Raw genomic sequence first — 17,841 nt, 5'->3', positions numbered from 1 at the left:
TATTCCCATCATGTGGTAGGAATTGCTAATCGTCTTTACATTAGATTTTGTGTTTCGTTTGTCTTCCTTGCCTCTTGTGGATCTATTTTAACATGTCTAGTGTTTTTATAGATATAGAGAAAGTGATGATCCCATCTTCTGCATTTTGTATTTAAATGCAAATTATATATAATACACATCCCTTGGGGAGCTATCCTATTTTCTTTAGAACACTCTCTTTATTTGCCCATCATAAAATCTTTTGATACCCATCAAGTGTGTGTTGATGGGAGGCAAGTCTTTCTCTTTATGATGCTTTGTGCCATCATGAAAATTTGTCGAGGGTTTGGTTTGTTGGAACCTAGCTCTCTTTTGGAAATTAGACACCTCGTGTTTGTTTTCCTTCAATTGGTATCTGATTTCCTTTTATTTGGCATGTGTCAATGGATATCTCATTCCTTGAGGTATCTTTTAATTGATATCCTTCAAGTGATAGTTTTTCATTTGCTATCTTATTATCACTTGATACCTTGTCTTTTGGTGTACTATCAACTTTGTGTTGAGTTGATTCTTGAAAGCCTTGAGCATGCATATTTACTATATATAGCTTCTTTTGCATGCTTTCTTTCTTTGACCCAATATATAGGGGTAACTCCAGCTTGTCATAAATTGTCTAAAGTGTGCATGAAATTCAAATTCATATCTATGTGCTCATATGTATGTGGAGTTTGTCCTATGTATTGTTGGTTTTCTAACTCTTTGGTCCCAATGAGCTTGGGCACCATTTTGTTTGTTTTGTTGTTCCAGGAACAATTGGAGATGCGTTGGATGCTCGGCTCACCTACAAGGAAGGTGTTGAGACCATGTGATTATTGGAGCCAAGTTAGGATGATCAACGAACAACTATCTACTACATCAATCCAATGATGTCTCGGTAGCAAGTATCTACTTCATGCATTCATTTCTTGCAAAGGCCCAAACCTATCTTTTCTTTTCCAGGTTGCATCATGGCATGAATCTCTTGATTCGTTCTTGTAGTACTTGTTTCCTTTCTCAAAGCATCCAAATGATGATGTCTTATTGCTAGTTGGGATGTCTTTGATGTTCGTATGTTGGAAGTTCATATTGTACAATAAGAAAATATTAGGCCATGTGCTATGCTTCCAAGCAAAGATCTTATTGATATATTTATGACTTCCTTTTGGATATCTTGTTTGTTCCTTCTTGTAACCATTTCGTGTATACATCCTTCTATGTGGATATATATCATCATGATTGTCTTCTACTTATAATATTTTACACATGAGAGAAGTTACATCTCTAATTGATATCCTCTTTTCTTTCACGTCTACCATTGCATTTCCTTTTTCAGTTTTGGTGGCTTAGTGAAAGGATTTGTCTTTAGTGCGTATCTTATTTTTCTACATCTCGATGCACTCTTTGGCCGTGAAGATTATTTTCCTCATGCTTGTCTTGATGAGGATTTTTCCATTTCGATTGGTATTCCTCCTCTTGACAAGGTTCTTATTTCCTATCTTCACCATGGGTTGTCACAAGCGTTGGTTCTTATTTTGTTTAATAGTAAGCTTGTGAACCCATTTTCTAGTATGTGTGTGTGGGAATGATATGTCTTGCACTTTGTTTCTCATTTCACCAAGACTATGTTGATGAGTAATGCTCATCCTTATCTTAGTCTTCTCAAGTGCTTTGCCATGACTCACACACATTATTTTGGTTGAGCCTATTCTTAAGCTGCTTCTTTTACATGTTGCTCAACCATTTGTTTTGTCCAAGTGATATCTTATTGTCTCATCTATCTTCTTGCACTCATTGTGTGTTTTTATTAATTTTGGGGGAGCAACGATCCTATTTTGTGCACTTGTATCAAATACAAAAATCTCTTATTAGTGCACAAATCATGGGGAGCTTCTCTAGTTTTGATAAAACACTCTGTTGCCTTTATCATAATATCTTTTATTCATGTGGTTCGAAGGACCATATGATTGTTTGTTCCATCTGGTATCTTTTGATTGCTTGCCTCTATTTTTGTATGTCTTTGTGGCATACAATCCTTTTATTTGCAATATTTGGGTCCTCGATATAGTTCGTTTTCCTCCAACTTCTTATCATTGTATATGTGTATTTCTCTGCACTCATTTGTTGAGAAGTACACACTTTTTGGAGGACCACCTACTATATTGGCTTTCTAAACTTTTTGTCCATTTTGGCAATCGATGCCAATGGGGGAGAAGTTTAGAGAGTTTAGTTTGGTTATGCTTAGAGGGTTTTGCATTTATTGCATAAGCATTTACATCTTGTACGCATGCATTATTGCTTTGCATGTGTGTGCTTGGTTATGCTTATTTCCTTATATAAACTCTCTTTAAGTGGTTGTCATCATTTACCAAAATGGGGGAGATTGTTAGAGGATATTTCTCCATATGTTGTTTTGGTAATTGATGACAATTTCTATGGAATAATGGTTGCCTTAAATTATATTTATAGGATTTGTCCATAGGCACTTCTTGAAGTCCATCTGTTGAGTTCAAGGAGTTTATATGATGACCAAGGAGGTATTCAAGGTATTATCCAAAGAATGGTCATAGAGACACAAGGCTGATCAAGATCTCAGACAAAGAGTAAATCAAGATGATCAACACACAAAGCGTACAAGATGTACCGAGAGGGATCAAGTGATCCCATGGTATGGTAAGCATTGTTCATTACGTGTTTGTGTACTAACCCATTGTCTTCTGAGAGTTCTATGTGGGGTTAGGTGTGTTTCCATGGTCTTGCGTCTAGAGGAAGATCTCATACAACCCATGAAGGATGACGTCAAGTGGTGATCATCATCAAGATTGCGGTGTGCAAGTTCAAGTGGATCACCACAAAGATATCATGCTTGAAGCTTGCCGTCCATTGTGGTGGCAATGGACTTGTGAAGATATGTTGAAGAGCGGCTCACCCATGTTATGCATGGGGGAGCAAGCAACTAGTCTTCATCAACCCAACGCAATCAATAAGGTGGTCCATATTGAGGAAGCCAATATCATCGTCATCTAGCTCAAGAGGACGAGGTGCAAGGTTTAGGTTTTCCCTTGATTGCTTTTCTGTTTTAGGATAGATTGTCGTACTGTCAAGGGGGGCTCTCAAGTGAGTAGCTTGATCGTATCGTTCGTTGAGAGCTCAAACCATTTGCATCCTTGCATCATAGTTCTTGGTTCTAGTTTGGTGTTTCTCTTTGTGAGTTTTAGAGCTTATTGTCATCTTCATGACAAGCTTGAGTTCATCGAAAATGGAGTCCATATGCATCTTCTATGATGTTTTCGATGTTGGGATTTTTTCAGGTCTTATTCGAGGAAGGGTTCTCACCATTTTCTTATGGGCCTTTTCTCACTTGCTTCTTATTTATATTTCTATCAAGATTGTGTTAGCCCATGTCGTTAGCTTTCCAACAAACTTGGTTTAGTTGAATTTGGAGTCCGTATGCGAAAGTTAAGGCTGTTTCAGTGGCGAGCGGTAGTACCGCTCCAGTCCTAGCGGTAGTACCGCGAGGGGCCTAGCGGTAGTATCGTGAGGGGCAGCGGTAGTACCACTCCGGGTGGACGGTAGTACCTCTCTCTGAGCCGTTGTTCTCCGTCGGAGTTTTTGTGTAGACCTTCTCTAGCGGTAGTATCGTCTGGGGCTAGCGGTAGTACCGCCAGGGGCAGCGGTAGTACCGTTGTGCTCGGGTTGTAAGCGGGGGTAACGGTCTGATTCTTTCCCCCACTATATAAAGGGGTCCTTCTTCCCCCTTGGTGTTTCTCTATCCGTTGAGCTCTTGTTCTTCCCCCATTGGTGATCTTCTTAGAGCTTGCTAAGTCTCAATCCCTCCAATGATTCTTGCTAGTTCTTGAGGGAAAAGAGAGAGGAGATCTAGATCCACATCTCCACCAATCACTTTCTCCTCTGTGTGAGGGGAACCCCTTCGATCTAGATCTTGGAGTTCTTTGTGAGCTCCTTGTTCTTCCTCTTATATTTCTCCATTGCTTTTGTTGTTGTGGAGGGCTTTGAGTGTGAGGGACTTGTCCACTTCGTGTGTTCTTGCCATTGCATTAGTTGCATCCGTTTGAATTCTCCACGGTGATACGTGGAAGTGAAGTTTGAGAAGCTTATTACCTTTGGTACTTAGTACCCTAGATATTGTTCATAATTGATGCTTTGGCGTCCTACAAGCTTGGTGGTGTCTCGGAGCTCAATCATTGTGGTGTAAAGCTCCGGTCAAGCGTCGGGGTCTCCAATTAGGTTGTGGAGATTGCCCTGAGCAATTTGTATGGTTACCAATGACCGCCCCCAAGGTTTGCCATTTTTATGGGTTCGGTGACCGCCCTCAAGGGTCCCTTAGTGGAATCACGGCATCTTGCATTGTGCGAGGGCGTGAGGAGATTACGGTGGCCTTAGTGGCATCTTGGGGAGCATTGTGCCTCCACACCGCTCCAACGGAGATTAGCATCCGCAAGGGTGTGAACTTCGGGATACATCATCGTCTCCGCGTTCCTCGGTAATCTCTTACCCAAACCATTTACTTATGAACTTTACTTTGTCATAGCCATATTGTTTATTGTCATATATATTGCTATCACTTAGTTTTTTTATATTGCTTAGCATAAGTTGTTGGTGCACATAGATGAGCCTAGTTGTTTTAGGTTTTGTGCTTGACAAATTAAATGTTAGTTTTATTCCGCATTTGTTCAAGCCTAAACCGTAATTATTTTAAAGCCCCTATTCACCGCCCTCTAGGCGACATCCACGTGCTTTCAACTTCCTTACTTGATAATTTAGGAGTGTCTTCTTTAACATCTTGAGCACCGTCTTGAGTTTTCTCACTAGTTTTCCCTTGATCTTGTGGTTGCACTTGATCTTGAGAAAACTCGGAGTCTTGAACATGATCTTGGACATCATTTGGTGCAACACCATCTTCATGAGGTTGATCTTGTCCTTGATCTTGTTCATCGGGTTGAGGGCCTTCACTTTGTTCTTCGATAGTGTGTGGGTCTAGCAAGGGTGATGGCTCCACTTGAGTAGAGCATTGTCCTTCTCCTTCTTCCACAAGGGGTTCCTCAATGGGGAGTGTTTGACCAATCCCCATTCTTCTTATGGATTGAGGAGAAATTTCATCATCTACATCACAAAGACCACTTTGCTCCACTTGGGAGCCATTATTTTCATCAAACTCTATGTTACACGTCTCCTCAATGAGTCTGGTGGACTTGTTGAGAACACGGTAAGCATGAGAGTTTGTACCATAATCAACAAATATGCCCTCATGAGCTCTAGCTTCGAATTTAGACAAACGAACACTTTTCTTGAGTATGAAACACTTACAACCGAACACCCGGAAGAACTTGATATTGGGCTTGTTCCCGGTAAAAATCTCATATGAAGTCTTGTTCAAGCCTTTGCGGTGGTAGAGCCGATTGGATGCATGACATGCGTTGCTAATGGCTTCGGCCCATAAGTGGTACAGAGATTTGAACTCCGCCATCATGGTTCTTGCCGCGTCCATCAATGTCTACTTCTTCCTCTTCGCCACACCGTTCTATTGGGGGTATAGGGCGCTAAGTAATGGTGCTTTATCCCCACGTCACTAAGGAACTCATTCAAGGTGTAGTTCTTGAACTCGTTGTTGTTGTCACTTCTAATCATCAATATCTTTGCTTCATGTTGGCGTTGAGCTTCATTAGCAAAGTTGATGACAGTTTGTTGAGTCTCACTCTTCCTCTTGAAGAAGTATACCCAAGTGTATCTTGAGTAGTCATCCACAATCACCAAGAAATACTTTCTTCCCCCAAGACTATCAAAGGATGGAGGAACAAAGAGATTCATGTGAAGGAGCTCCAAAGGACTTTTAGAGTAGATGATAGTTGTGGGACGGTGAGTTGTTTCATGAAGCTTTCCTTCAATACAAGCACCGCAAACACGGTCTCTGGCAAAACTCACATTTGTTAGTCCACGAATATGGTCCTCTTTGAGGAGACTTTGCAAAGATCTCATATTCACATGAGCTAGCCGGCGATGCCACAGCCAACCCACATCAACTTTAGCCATTAGACAAGTCACGATCTTAGTAGGTCACTCCAAAAAGTTCACCACATAGAGACTGTTCTCGACATGTCCAACAGAGGCTACTTCAAGAGTCTTGCTCCACAAAAGGGACACGGTATCAAGATTAAAGAATGTGGCAAAGACCATACTTGCAAGCTGACGAACGGAAAACAAATTGTATGCAAGGGACTCAACAAGCATGACCTTCTCTATAGATAAATCCTGAGAGATGACCACCTTGCCAAGTCACATTACATTAGATGTTGAGGCATCGACAAATTCCACATGGGTGGGCATAGATGGAATTGGATGCACATCCACCACCAAGTCCTTGCTCCCGGACATATGATTTGTGGCTCCACTGTCGAGCAACCATGACACTCCACGGGAAGCAAACTCCTACAAGAGATCAATGCTTGGATTTAGGTACCCATTCTTGAATGGGTCCTTTGATGTTAGAAACAAGGGTCTTAGGAAACTAAATAGCCCATTCAATGTACTCATAATAAGAACCAACAAATTTGGCATAAACATGCCCATCACTAGCATGGCATAAAACATAAGAGGGGTTAAAGTCGTCGGCTTTGTTGGTAGAGGTGGTTTTGCCCTTCTTGGCATTGTCACTCCCTTCCTTGTTCTTCATCTTCTTATGAGTACTCTCACCCTGTTTGACAAAGATTTCCTTGATAGGGGGAGAAAGCTTGGTCTTGTTCTTCCTTTTCTTTTTAGACTTGGTTGCAAACCCAAGTCCTTCCTTTCGTACCACTTCCTTTTGATTACTCAAAAGGTCATTTAGATTCTTCTTGCCTTGGATGCATGGCACAAGGCCCTTTTCAAGTTGTTCTTTCAAGTTGGTATTCTCCTCCACAAGATGCACATGATCACAACAAGGATTGGTAGCACAAGCATTATCAATTAGAACAAAAGGAGGACAACTAGAAATCTCCTTGGTTAGTTTTACTTGGAGTTGATCATGAGACTCCTTAAGAGAGAAATGGGCACCTTTCAAGACCTTGTGGGCCTTGCCAAGTGTGTCAAATTCTTCCTTGAGTCTATCATGGCCAACCCCAAGTGCAACTTTCTCGGATTTAAGCACACGTGTAAGAACAATAGAATGATCAAGATCTTTTTGTAATTTAGCATGATAATCATTGTGTGACTCCTCAAGAGCCAAACGAAGACCACACTCTTCCTCTAGGGCAATGGATAGTTCCGCAATCTCATCGGCGTAATCACGACTATGTTCTTGCAACTTGGAGATAGTATCCTCATGATTATCAGTGAGATCATTAGCCTCACCAAGTTGTTCCAAAAGAGCAACAAAGTGCTTCTTGGTTTCACCTTTGATCTTACACATGAATTTGTCAAACTCATTCTCATCAAGCCCCACTACTTCACTATTATTAACACAATCTAACAAAGAAGGAGAAGTAGTGATAGTGGTATTGATGTTAGGGGTTACCTTATTTATACCCTTAGCCATGAGGTACTTGGCGATGCGGTTCTCGTTGGTGGCTTCGAAGAGAGACACCTTGGGGGAGGAAGTGGCAATGGCCACGGTAGCCGTTGCCATCCCCTCACAGCCTGTATCATCTTCGTCATCATCGAAGGTGTACTCTTCAACGGCCACCAAACCCCTTGGAGGAGTCTTCTTGGTGAAGGTGTTCTTGCTTGGGAAGGACTTGGATCTGTCCTTGCGAATGAGCTTGCTCCCGTTATCTTCCCTCTTCTCATAAGGACAATCTGCTACAAAGTGACTCACATTTTTGCAGTTGTAGCATGTCCATACTCGTTGCTTGTTCTTAGACCCACTTGAGTTGCCCTTGGAGAAGTTGGGCCTTGAGTTTCTCTTGTTTCCCCCAAACTACCTTGATGCAAGAGCCATATGCTCGTGATAAGCATACTTTGTATCTTCGGGGCATCCATATTATTCCTCTTCTTCTTCATCAGCAATGGCCTTGGATCTCAAGGCAAGGTTGGGTGAGGCTATCTTCGAGCAGACACAATCAAGAGCATTGTCGATGGTCTTGTTCATAATATCCATAGTAATGAACTCATCCAACACTTCGCCCGAGGTCAATGTATGGAAATCAGGCCTTTGACGAATGACGGAAGACATGGCTTTGTTGAATGGCACGATGGAGTTGAGAACATTGCGCTTGATCCAAGTTTCATCCGTATCCTTGCTCCCATGGTCTTGGAGATCAACGGCAAGAGAAGTCACCCTTCGATAGAGATCACAGGGGTCCTCATCTTCTAGCATCACAAACTCATCAACCTTATCAAGAAACACTTCAAAGTTAGACCGTTGAATGCTTGAGGTTCCCTTATAAAACACCATGATGTGCTCCCAACAATCCTTTGCACAGGAGAAGGGGCGCAAGTGAGGTAGATCTTCGGGACGAACTGCGGATTGAAGGATGAACAACGCGGAATGAATGTATTGATTGTCCGCATCTTCTCTTGGAGTGAGGTTGTTTGGATCATGTGGGCAAAAGCCTTGTTCGATGATTCTCCAATGATTTGTTGAGTTGTGATTCAAATGAGACTTGATGGAAAAGATCCAGTTAGCGAAATCACCTCTAACAAGTTTAGGAGGAGGATCAAGGTTATTAATATGCGGGGTAGGGACCGGTCCTCCATAGACCGGTGGAGGAGGAACCGAGGCAAAGGTTCCCGTCCCATTCTTGTCAAGAAGGGAAGAAGTTCGAGTACCTTTAGTGGTTTCCTTATCGGAATTGTCCTCCGAATACGATGTGGTGGGTTTAACCACAAGCAACATGTCAGGAGAAATCTTCATACCCTCAAGTAATTCTTTAAGCATGGAGTTGACTTCGGTCGTCATGGACGTCTTGAGTGAGGCCATGCCCTCATTCAAGTCATCCCGTGTGATCGAAACCAACTCCACAGCCTCAGACCCTTCGGGCCCAACCTCACCGTCGTCAACCATACTCTTTGGGTGGTGAAACCCTTAATAAAGAGACGTGGCTCTCATACCAATTGAAAGGATTGATATGGTTGACTAGAGGGGGGGGTGAATAGGCAACTACCAATTTTTAGCTTGTCTTAACAAATTAGGGTTAGCAACAAAAGGTTCTCTATATGAACAACTAGGTGAGCAACCTATATGATGCTAACAACAAGGACAACAAGTGCAAGCAAGGAATACACCAAAATAATAATAAGTACAAAGTAAAGGTAAGAGATAACCGCAAGTGGAACCGGTGGAGACGAGGATGTGTTACCAAAGTTCCTTCCCTTTGACAGGAAGTACGTCTCCGTTAGAGCGGTGTGGAGGCACAATGCTCCCCAAGAAGCCACTAGGGCCACCGTATTATCCTCACGCCCTCACACAATGTGAGATGTCGTGATTCCATTGTTGGTGCCCTTGAAGGCGGCGACTGGACCTTTACAAACAAGGTTGGGGCTATCTCCACACAAAGCTTGGAGGCTCCCAACAAGACCACGAAGCTTCACCACAATGGAATGTGGTTCCGAGGTGACATCAACCTTCTAGAGTGCTCAAACACCCGAGAGTAACAAGATCCGCAAGGGATTAGTGGGGGAATCAAATATCTCTTGGTGGAAGTGTAGATTAGGGCCTTCTCAACCAATCCCTAGGAAATAAACAAGTTTGATTGGCTAGGGAGAGAGATTGGGAAAGAATGAGCTTTGGAGCAACAATGGAGCTTGGGGAGGTAAGAGGCAACCTTCTCAGGGAAGAAGACACCTTTATATAGTGGGGGGAACAATCCAACCGTTACACCCACACTTATTGCACTAGCCAAGTGGTACTACCGCTGATAGGAGCCGTACTACCGCTTCTAGGAGCGGTACTACCACACGGCACCTCACCAACCACGGTAGTAAGAAAATACTACCGTGCCTACCACTTCCGAGGCAAAAGGATGCACAAAAAGTCCGAAGGAGCGGTAGTAAAAAACCTACTACCGCACATAGAGCGGTACTACCACCCACAGAGCGGTAGTAAAAAACTACTACCGCCCCGAGGGCGGTACTACCGCTGGCCCTTTTGCACTTACATGGAAAACATCGTTGGAGCTCCATTTGAAGCAAGGGAAAGGTGGTGTAATAAAAATGTGTACATGTTGATCCACCCAAACCTTTCTGAAGCGGACCCCCTCTTAATAGTACGGCTTTCCTATGACTCAAATCCACCAAAGAGATACGTAGAAAGCAAACATCTTTGAAATACTCCGAGGGGCACCGAATCGTCTTGTGCCTAGTCATGAATTATCTGAAATGCTCAATGCACACGATTAGTCCGCACAACCAGTGTCATCAATCACCAAAACTACTTAGGGAGAAATATGACCTAACAACCGGGACTTGAAAGACGTTTTGAATGTCATGGATCATATGAGATATTCCAGGAATTGAAGTTTAGCTTTGATAAGAATCCCCGGATCGAGAGGTATGAGACCTCTGATAAGTTCTATGCTTGCAAGATGGAGGAGAATGGGTCTGTCGGTGAGCATGTAGTCATAATGTCTGGGTATGCCAACCATCTACCTGAGTTGGGAATTGTTCAACCGCTAGAGGCAATCACTGACAAAGTTCTCCAATCACTGCCACCTTGCTACAAAATCTTTCTGTTGAACTACAGCATGCAAGGGATGAATAAATCAGTCGCCGAGCTGTTTGCGATGCTGAAGGTCGCTCCGTCAAAAATCCAGAAGGAACATAAAGTGTTGATCGTCAATAAGACCACCAGTTTCAATAAAAATGGTAAGGGCAAGAAAGGTAACTTCAAGAAGAGTAGCAAAGTTGTTGCCCCTCCAGTGAAGAAATCCAAGGCTGGGCCCAAGCCAGAAGTTGAGTGCTATCATTGCAAGGGGACTAGTCACTCGAAGCGGAACTGCCCCGAGTATGTCGTAGACAAGAAGGCGTCCAACACCAAACAAGGTATATATGATATACATGTTATTGATGTGTACCTCACCAACTCTCATTTTAGTGCATGTGTATTTGATACCGGTTCGGTTGCTCACATTTGCAACTCAAAACAGGAACTGCGGAATAGACGAAGTTTGGTGAAGGATGAAGTGACGATGCACATGGTAAATAGTTCCAAGGTTGATGCGATCGCCGTCGGCACGCTCTCACTTTAGTTACCATCGGGATTAGTGATGAGCATGAATAATTGTTATTTAGTGCCTGCGTTATGCATGAAGATTATATATGGATCTTTTTTATTGTGAGACGCTTACTCATTTAAATCAAAGAATAGTGGTTGTTCTATTATATGAGTAGTATCTTTTATGGTCATGCACCCAATGTGAGGGGTTTATTCTTATTCAATCTCAATAGTAATGACACGCATGTTCATAACATTGATGCCAAAAGATGTAGAGTTGATAATGATAGTACCACTTTCTTGTGGCACTGCCGCTTAGGTCATATTGGTGTAAAGCGCATGAACAAACTCCATGTTGATGGACCTTTGGATTCACTTGATTTTGAATCACTTGACACATGCGAACCATGCCTCATGGGCAAGATGACCAAAACTCAGTTCCCCGGAACAATGGAGCAAGCAAGTGACTTGTTGGAAATCATACATATTGATGTGTGTAGTCCAATGAGCATTGAGGCGCGCGGTGGATATCGTTACTTTCTCGACTTCACCGATGACTTAAGTAGATATGGTTATATTTACTAAATGAAACACAAGTTTGAAACGTTTGAAAAGTTCAAGCAATTTCAGAGTGAAGTGGAGATTTATCGTAACAAGAAGATCAAATTCCTACGATCTGATCGAGGAGGATAGTATCTGAGTTATGGGTTTGGCACTCACTTAAGACAATGTGAATTGTTTCACAGTTGACACCTCTCGGAACACCACAACGTAATGGTGTCTTTGAATGTCGTAATCGTACTTTACTGGATATGGTGCATTCTATGACGTCTCTTGCCGATTTACCGTTATCATTTTGGGGTTATGCATTAGAGACAACTGCATTCACTTTAAATAGGGCACCATCAAAATCCGTTGAGACGACTCCTTATGAACTGTGGTTTGGCAAGAAACCAAAGTTGTTGTTTCTTCAAGTTTGGGGATGTGATGCGTATGTCAAAAAGCTTCAGCCTGAAAAGCTGGAACCCAAAGCAGAGAAGTGCGTCTTCATAGGATACCCAAAAGAGACAGTTGGCTACACCTTCTATCTCAGATCCGAAGGCAAAGTGTTTGTTGCTAAAAATAGGACATTTCTTTAGAAAGAGTTTCTCTTGAAAGAATTGAGTGGGAGGAAGATAGAACTTGAGGAGGTTGTTGAACCTTCACTTCAATTGGAGAGTAGCGCATCACAGAAAGTTGTTTCTGTGGATCCTACATCAATTTAAGAGGAAGCTAATGATGATGATCATGAAGCTTCGCATCAAGTTGCTATCGAACCTCGTAGGTTGACAAGGGCACGCGCTGCTCCTCAGTGGGACGACAACCCTTTCTTAACAGTCATGTTGTTGGAAAACGATGAACCTACGAGCTATGGAAAAGCAATGGTGGGCCCGGATTCCAACAAATGGTTAGAGGCCATGAAATCCGAGATACGATACATGTATGAAAACAAAATGTGGACTTTGAAAGAATTACCTAAAGGGAGAAAGGCCATTCAGAATAAATGGATCTTTAAGAAGAAGATGGATGCCGACGGTAATATCACCATCTATAAAGCATGACTTGTGGCAAAGGGTTTTTCACAAGTTCAAGGAGTTGACTAGAATGAGACTTTCTCATCCATAGCGATGATTAAGTCCGTCAGAATCATGTTAGCAATAGCTGCATTTTTTTATTATGAAATTTGGCAGATGGATGTCAGAACAGCGTTCCTCAATGGTTTCCTTAAGAAACAGTTGTATATGATGCAACCGAAATGTTTTGTTGATTCAGAGAATGCCGACAAAGTATGCAAACTCCAGCGATCCATTTATGGAATGGTGCAAGCATCTCGGAGGTTGAATCAACACTTTGATGAGGTGATCAAGGTGTTCGGGTTTATACAAGTTTATGAGAAGCTTTTATTTATAAGAAAGTGATTGGAAACAATATAGAACTTTTGGGAAGCATAAAGGATTATTTGAAAAAGAGATTTTCCATGAAGGACCTAGGAGAAGATGCTTACATATTTGGCATCAAGATCTATAGAGATAGATCAAGACACTTAATAGGACTTTCACAAAGCACATACCTTGACAAAGTTTTGAAGAAGTTCAAAATGCAACAGTCCAAGAAAGGGTTCTTGCCTGTGTTGCAAGGTGTGAAGTTGAGTAAGACTCAGTGCTCAGTGACTCCAAAATATTGAGAAAAGATGAGTGTTGTCCCCTATGCTTCAATCATAGGCTCTATCATGTATGCAATGTTGTGCAGAAGACCTGATGTCGGCCTTTCCATAAGTATGGCGGGAAGGTTTCAAAGTGATCCAAGAATGGAGCACTGGATAACGGTCAAGAATATTCTAAAGTACCTGAAAAGGACTAAGGAAATGTTTATCGTATATGGAGGTGATAAAGAGCTCGTCGTAAAGGATTACGTCGGTGCAAGCTTTGACACTGATCCGGATGACTCTAAGTCTCAAACCGGATACGTATTTATTCTCAATGGGGGTGCTTCAAGCTCTTGCAGTTCCAAGCAAAGCATGGTAGCTGATTCTACATGTGAAGCGGAGTACATAGCTGCCTCAGAGGCGGCTAAAGAAGGTGTCTGGATGAAAGAGTTCATGACAGATCTTGGAGTTGTGCCTAGTGCACTGGATCCAATGACTCTGTTCTGTGACAACACTGGTGCCATTGCTCTAGCCAAGGAACCAAGGTTTCACAATAGGACCAGACACATAAAGCGACGTTTCAATTCCATCCGCGATTACATCAAGGAGGAGAAAATAAGTATTTGCAAAGTACACACGGATCTGAATGTTGCAAACCCGTTGACTAAGCTTCTTCCACGAGCAAAACATGATCAACACCAGAACTGTATAGGTGTTAGATTCATTACAATGTAAATCACGTAGTGATGTGAGCTAGATTATTGACTCTAGGTGCAAGTGGGAGACTATTGGAAATATGCCCTAGAGGCAATGATAAAATAGTTATTATTATATTTCCTTGTTCAAGATAATTGTTTATTATCCATGCTGGAATTGTATTGACTGGAAACTCAAATACATGTGTGGATACATAGACAAACACACTGTCCCTAGTAAGCCTCTAATGGATTAGCTCGTTGATCAAAGATGGTCAAGGTTTCCTCACCATAGACAAGAGTTGTCACTTGATAATGGGATCACATCATTTTGAGAATGATGTGATGAACAAGACCCAAACTATGAATATAGCATGTGATCATGTGAGTTTATTGCTACTGTTTTCTGCATGTCAAGTATATGTTCCTATGACCATGAGATCACGTAACACACTGACACTGGAGAATACCTTGTGTGTCAAACGTTGCAATGTAACTGGGTGACTATGAAGGTACTCTAGAGGTATCTTCGAAGGTGTCTGTTGAGTTGGCATGGATCAAGACTGGGATTTGTCACTCCGTATGACGGAGAGGTATCTCTGGGCCCACTCGGTAATAGAACATCACAAACAAGCCTTGCAAGCATTGTGACTAAAGAGTTAGTCACGAAATTTTGTGTTATGGAACGAGTAAAGAGACTTGCTAGTAACGAGATTGAACAAGGTATAGAGATACCGACGATCGAATCTCAGTCAAGTAACATACCGAAAGACAAAGGGAATAATATACGGGATTAACTAAATCCTTGTCATAGAGGTTCAACCGATAAAGATCTTCATAGAATATGTAGGAGCCAATATGGACATCTAGGTCCCGCTATTGGTTATTGACCGGAGAGTGTCTCGGTCATGTCTACATAGTTCTCGAACCCGCAGGGTCTGCACACTTAAGGTCCGATGATGTTTAGGTATAGTTGAATTATGTATGTTGGTGACTGAATGTTGTTTGGAGTCTCAGATGAGATCTTGGACATCATGAGGAGTTCCGAAATGGTCTCGAGACGAAGATTGATATATAGGAAAGATGTATTCGGGTTCTGAAAAGATTTCGAGCATTACCGTTAAAGTACCGGGAGTGACGAATGGGTTCCGGGGGTTCACCGGGGGGCACCCAGCCGGAGGAGAACCACATAGGTCTGGAGGTGGCGCACCAACCCTTGGTGGGCTGGGCGGCCAGCCTCATGGGCCTATTCGGCCGAATAGAAGAGGTGGGGAGCAAACCCACTAGGACGAGGACTCCTCCTCCACCAAACCGAATTGGAGGAGGACTTCTCCCCCTTGTGCGCCGTCGGCCAACCCTAGGGATTTTCCCTAGGGCGCCACCCCTCCCTCCCACCTATATATAGTGGAGAGGATAGAGGCTAGCCTAAACACAATCCACGGCGTAGCCCCTCTCTCTCCACTAGTTCGTCACAACCCGTAGGCTAATTCGGAGCGCATGGCGAAGCCGTGCCGGATCAGCTCCTCCAACATCACCGCCACGCCATCGTGCCATCGGAGAATTCATCTATGATCTCATCTCGTTGCACGTGTGCTGAACGCGGAGGTGCCGTCCGTTCGCCACTAGATCTTGATTGGATCACGGGACGACTTGCGATTTGGATCACGAAGACGTTCGACTAAATCAACCGCATTTCTTAATGCTTCCCGGTTAGCGATCTACAAGGGTATGTGGATCCGACCTCTCATAGATGGTCATCACCATGGATCGATCTTATGTGTGCGTAGGATTTTTTTTGTTTCCCATGGAACGTTCCTCAACAATAAGGGTCATGTCTGAGCTTGCACTGTCATATTTGAGGCCGTTGCTTCCCATGATCTCTGGATTTGGCAATCTTTCTTCGGCATTGACGGATCTCACAACGATATTAATGTGCTCCAACGCACTCCGATGTTTGTTAGGATGGCAGAAGGCAATTGCCCGGAGTTCATTGTTGAGATCAATGGCCATCAATACAACAACGAATACTATCTAGCTCGCGGTATCTATTCACGGTGGACTATTCTTGTCAAGACAATCCACAACCTTGTAGGAGAGAAGAGAAAGCTATTTGCCCACGAGCAAGAGAGTGCTAGGAAGGATGTTAAGCGTGTCTTTGGTGTTCTGCAATCTCGATGGGGCATTGTTCGGTATCCTGCAAGAACTTGGAGCACCCAGAACCTTTCAGAGGTGATGACTTTTTGTGTGATCATGCACAACATGATCGTAGAGGATGAGCGCCGAGAACGCCTCTATGATCAAGAGTTTCAGTTTCAGGGTGACAGTGTTGTACCTGAGCATGGTGGACCGACAATATTTGCAGAGTTCATCGAGTTTCATCATCACATGCGTGATTGAAAAACTCACATGCAACTGCAAAATGATTTGGTTGATCATACACAACCAATAGATTTATCAATATCCTTTTCTCTCAAATGTATTTGAGACAATTTAACGTTAATTTGACTTATAAACTATGCGGTCTTTAAACACTGCAATATTTTGTATTTTTATTAAGCTTTGTTAATCTATAGGATAATAATGACACTAGTGTGTCGTGCGGATAAAAAATGAATCGACGCATTAGACCCATGTTTGGATTAAACGAAAAACGAGACGGACATGCCTATCGAAATGAACAAAACGCGCATTGTTTGCTTTGTTTGGATTATGCGGTTGAAGTTGCTTTTAATTTCGGAAAACATTGTGTCATACACCGTGGTAGCTGAAATCTAATCTGAACCGAAAAAGCTAGTGCCAAAAGTTTTGGCCCAAACTGTATCTCGAGGAAACATTCATAGTGCTACTACATATATAGACCTCCAACAGCAAGATCAACTCGGCGCATGCTCTCGCATTGCTTGAGAGAGGACACTCACTTCAACCGGCACGCGTAACGGAAATCATCAGCTGATGCATGCATCTACGGATCTACCCGCACAAAAGCTGCTAGATGCATCGATTGTTACCTGCTAGCACCAGCAATGGCCGTTTCCTGTTCAACACGTCAGCACTGCAAGCCTAGGGTTGATAATAAAAGGGCAGGACAATTAATAACACTAGCTCGGGTGATGAACGATGAATTCTCTTCTGCACCGTTAGAGCATCTACGGCCGGAAGCCTCAAAGAACTCCTCGTACGTTTACAAACATGCTTGATTAGTAACCAAACAAGAGAAAAAGAAAGAAAAAAATGACATAATCAGGCCCTTCACACTATTCTTATATGTCCGGTTTATTCGTAAACCCTCATATGCATCTCAAATATAGTAAGGATATAAGGACCTACGGATGCGTGAGGACGCGCCCGGTCAGTCCGTCACATAGGACGCGATCCCATCCAGACCATCTTTTTCTTTTCTTTCTCTCTCTCTCTTCCTCTTCATCAATCGCGTGCAAGTGACCAGACATATGATGAAAAAAAATGAAGAGTTTGATTGTGTGAACGGACCAATAATGGACATGCTCGGTCACTGACGGGACGCGTCCGCAAACATCATATTTGCTATGTCCGGATGTAGATGATCTTAGACCTCTCTGTAGAGTGTATCATACCTAGACATTGTTATCTTTTATTGATGTTCATTGTTTTAGAAATATCTCATCACTCATGCTAAATGGTTCTTTTATTGATGCTCTAGAAATATCTCATAACTCATGCTAAATGGTTCTTTTATTGATGCTCAAATCAATAACATTTGGCTAGTGTATGTATATTTAAAAAAGCCAAGATTCTTACTCAGAAGGAAGTAATAACTGACA

This window comes from Hordeum vulgare, chromosome 6H (genome assembly GCF_904849725.1).
Source record: "Hordeum vulgare subsp. vulgare chromosome 6H, MorexV3_pseudomolecules_assembly, whole genome shotgun sequence".
Classification (NCBI taxonomy): domain Eukaryota; kingdom Viridiplantae; phylum Streptophyta; class Magnoliopsida; order Poales; family Poaceae; genus Hordeum; species Hordeum vulgare.
This window is presented reverse-complemented; position numbering follows the sequence as displayed.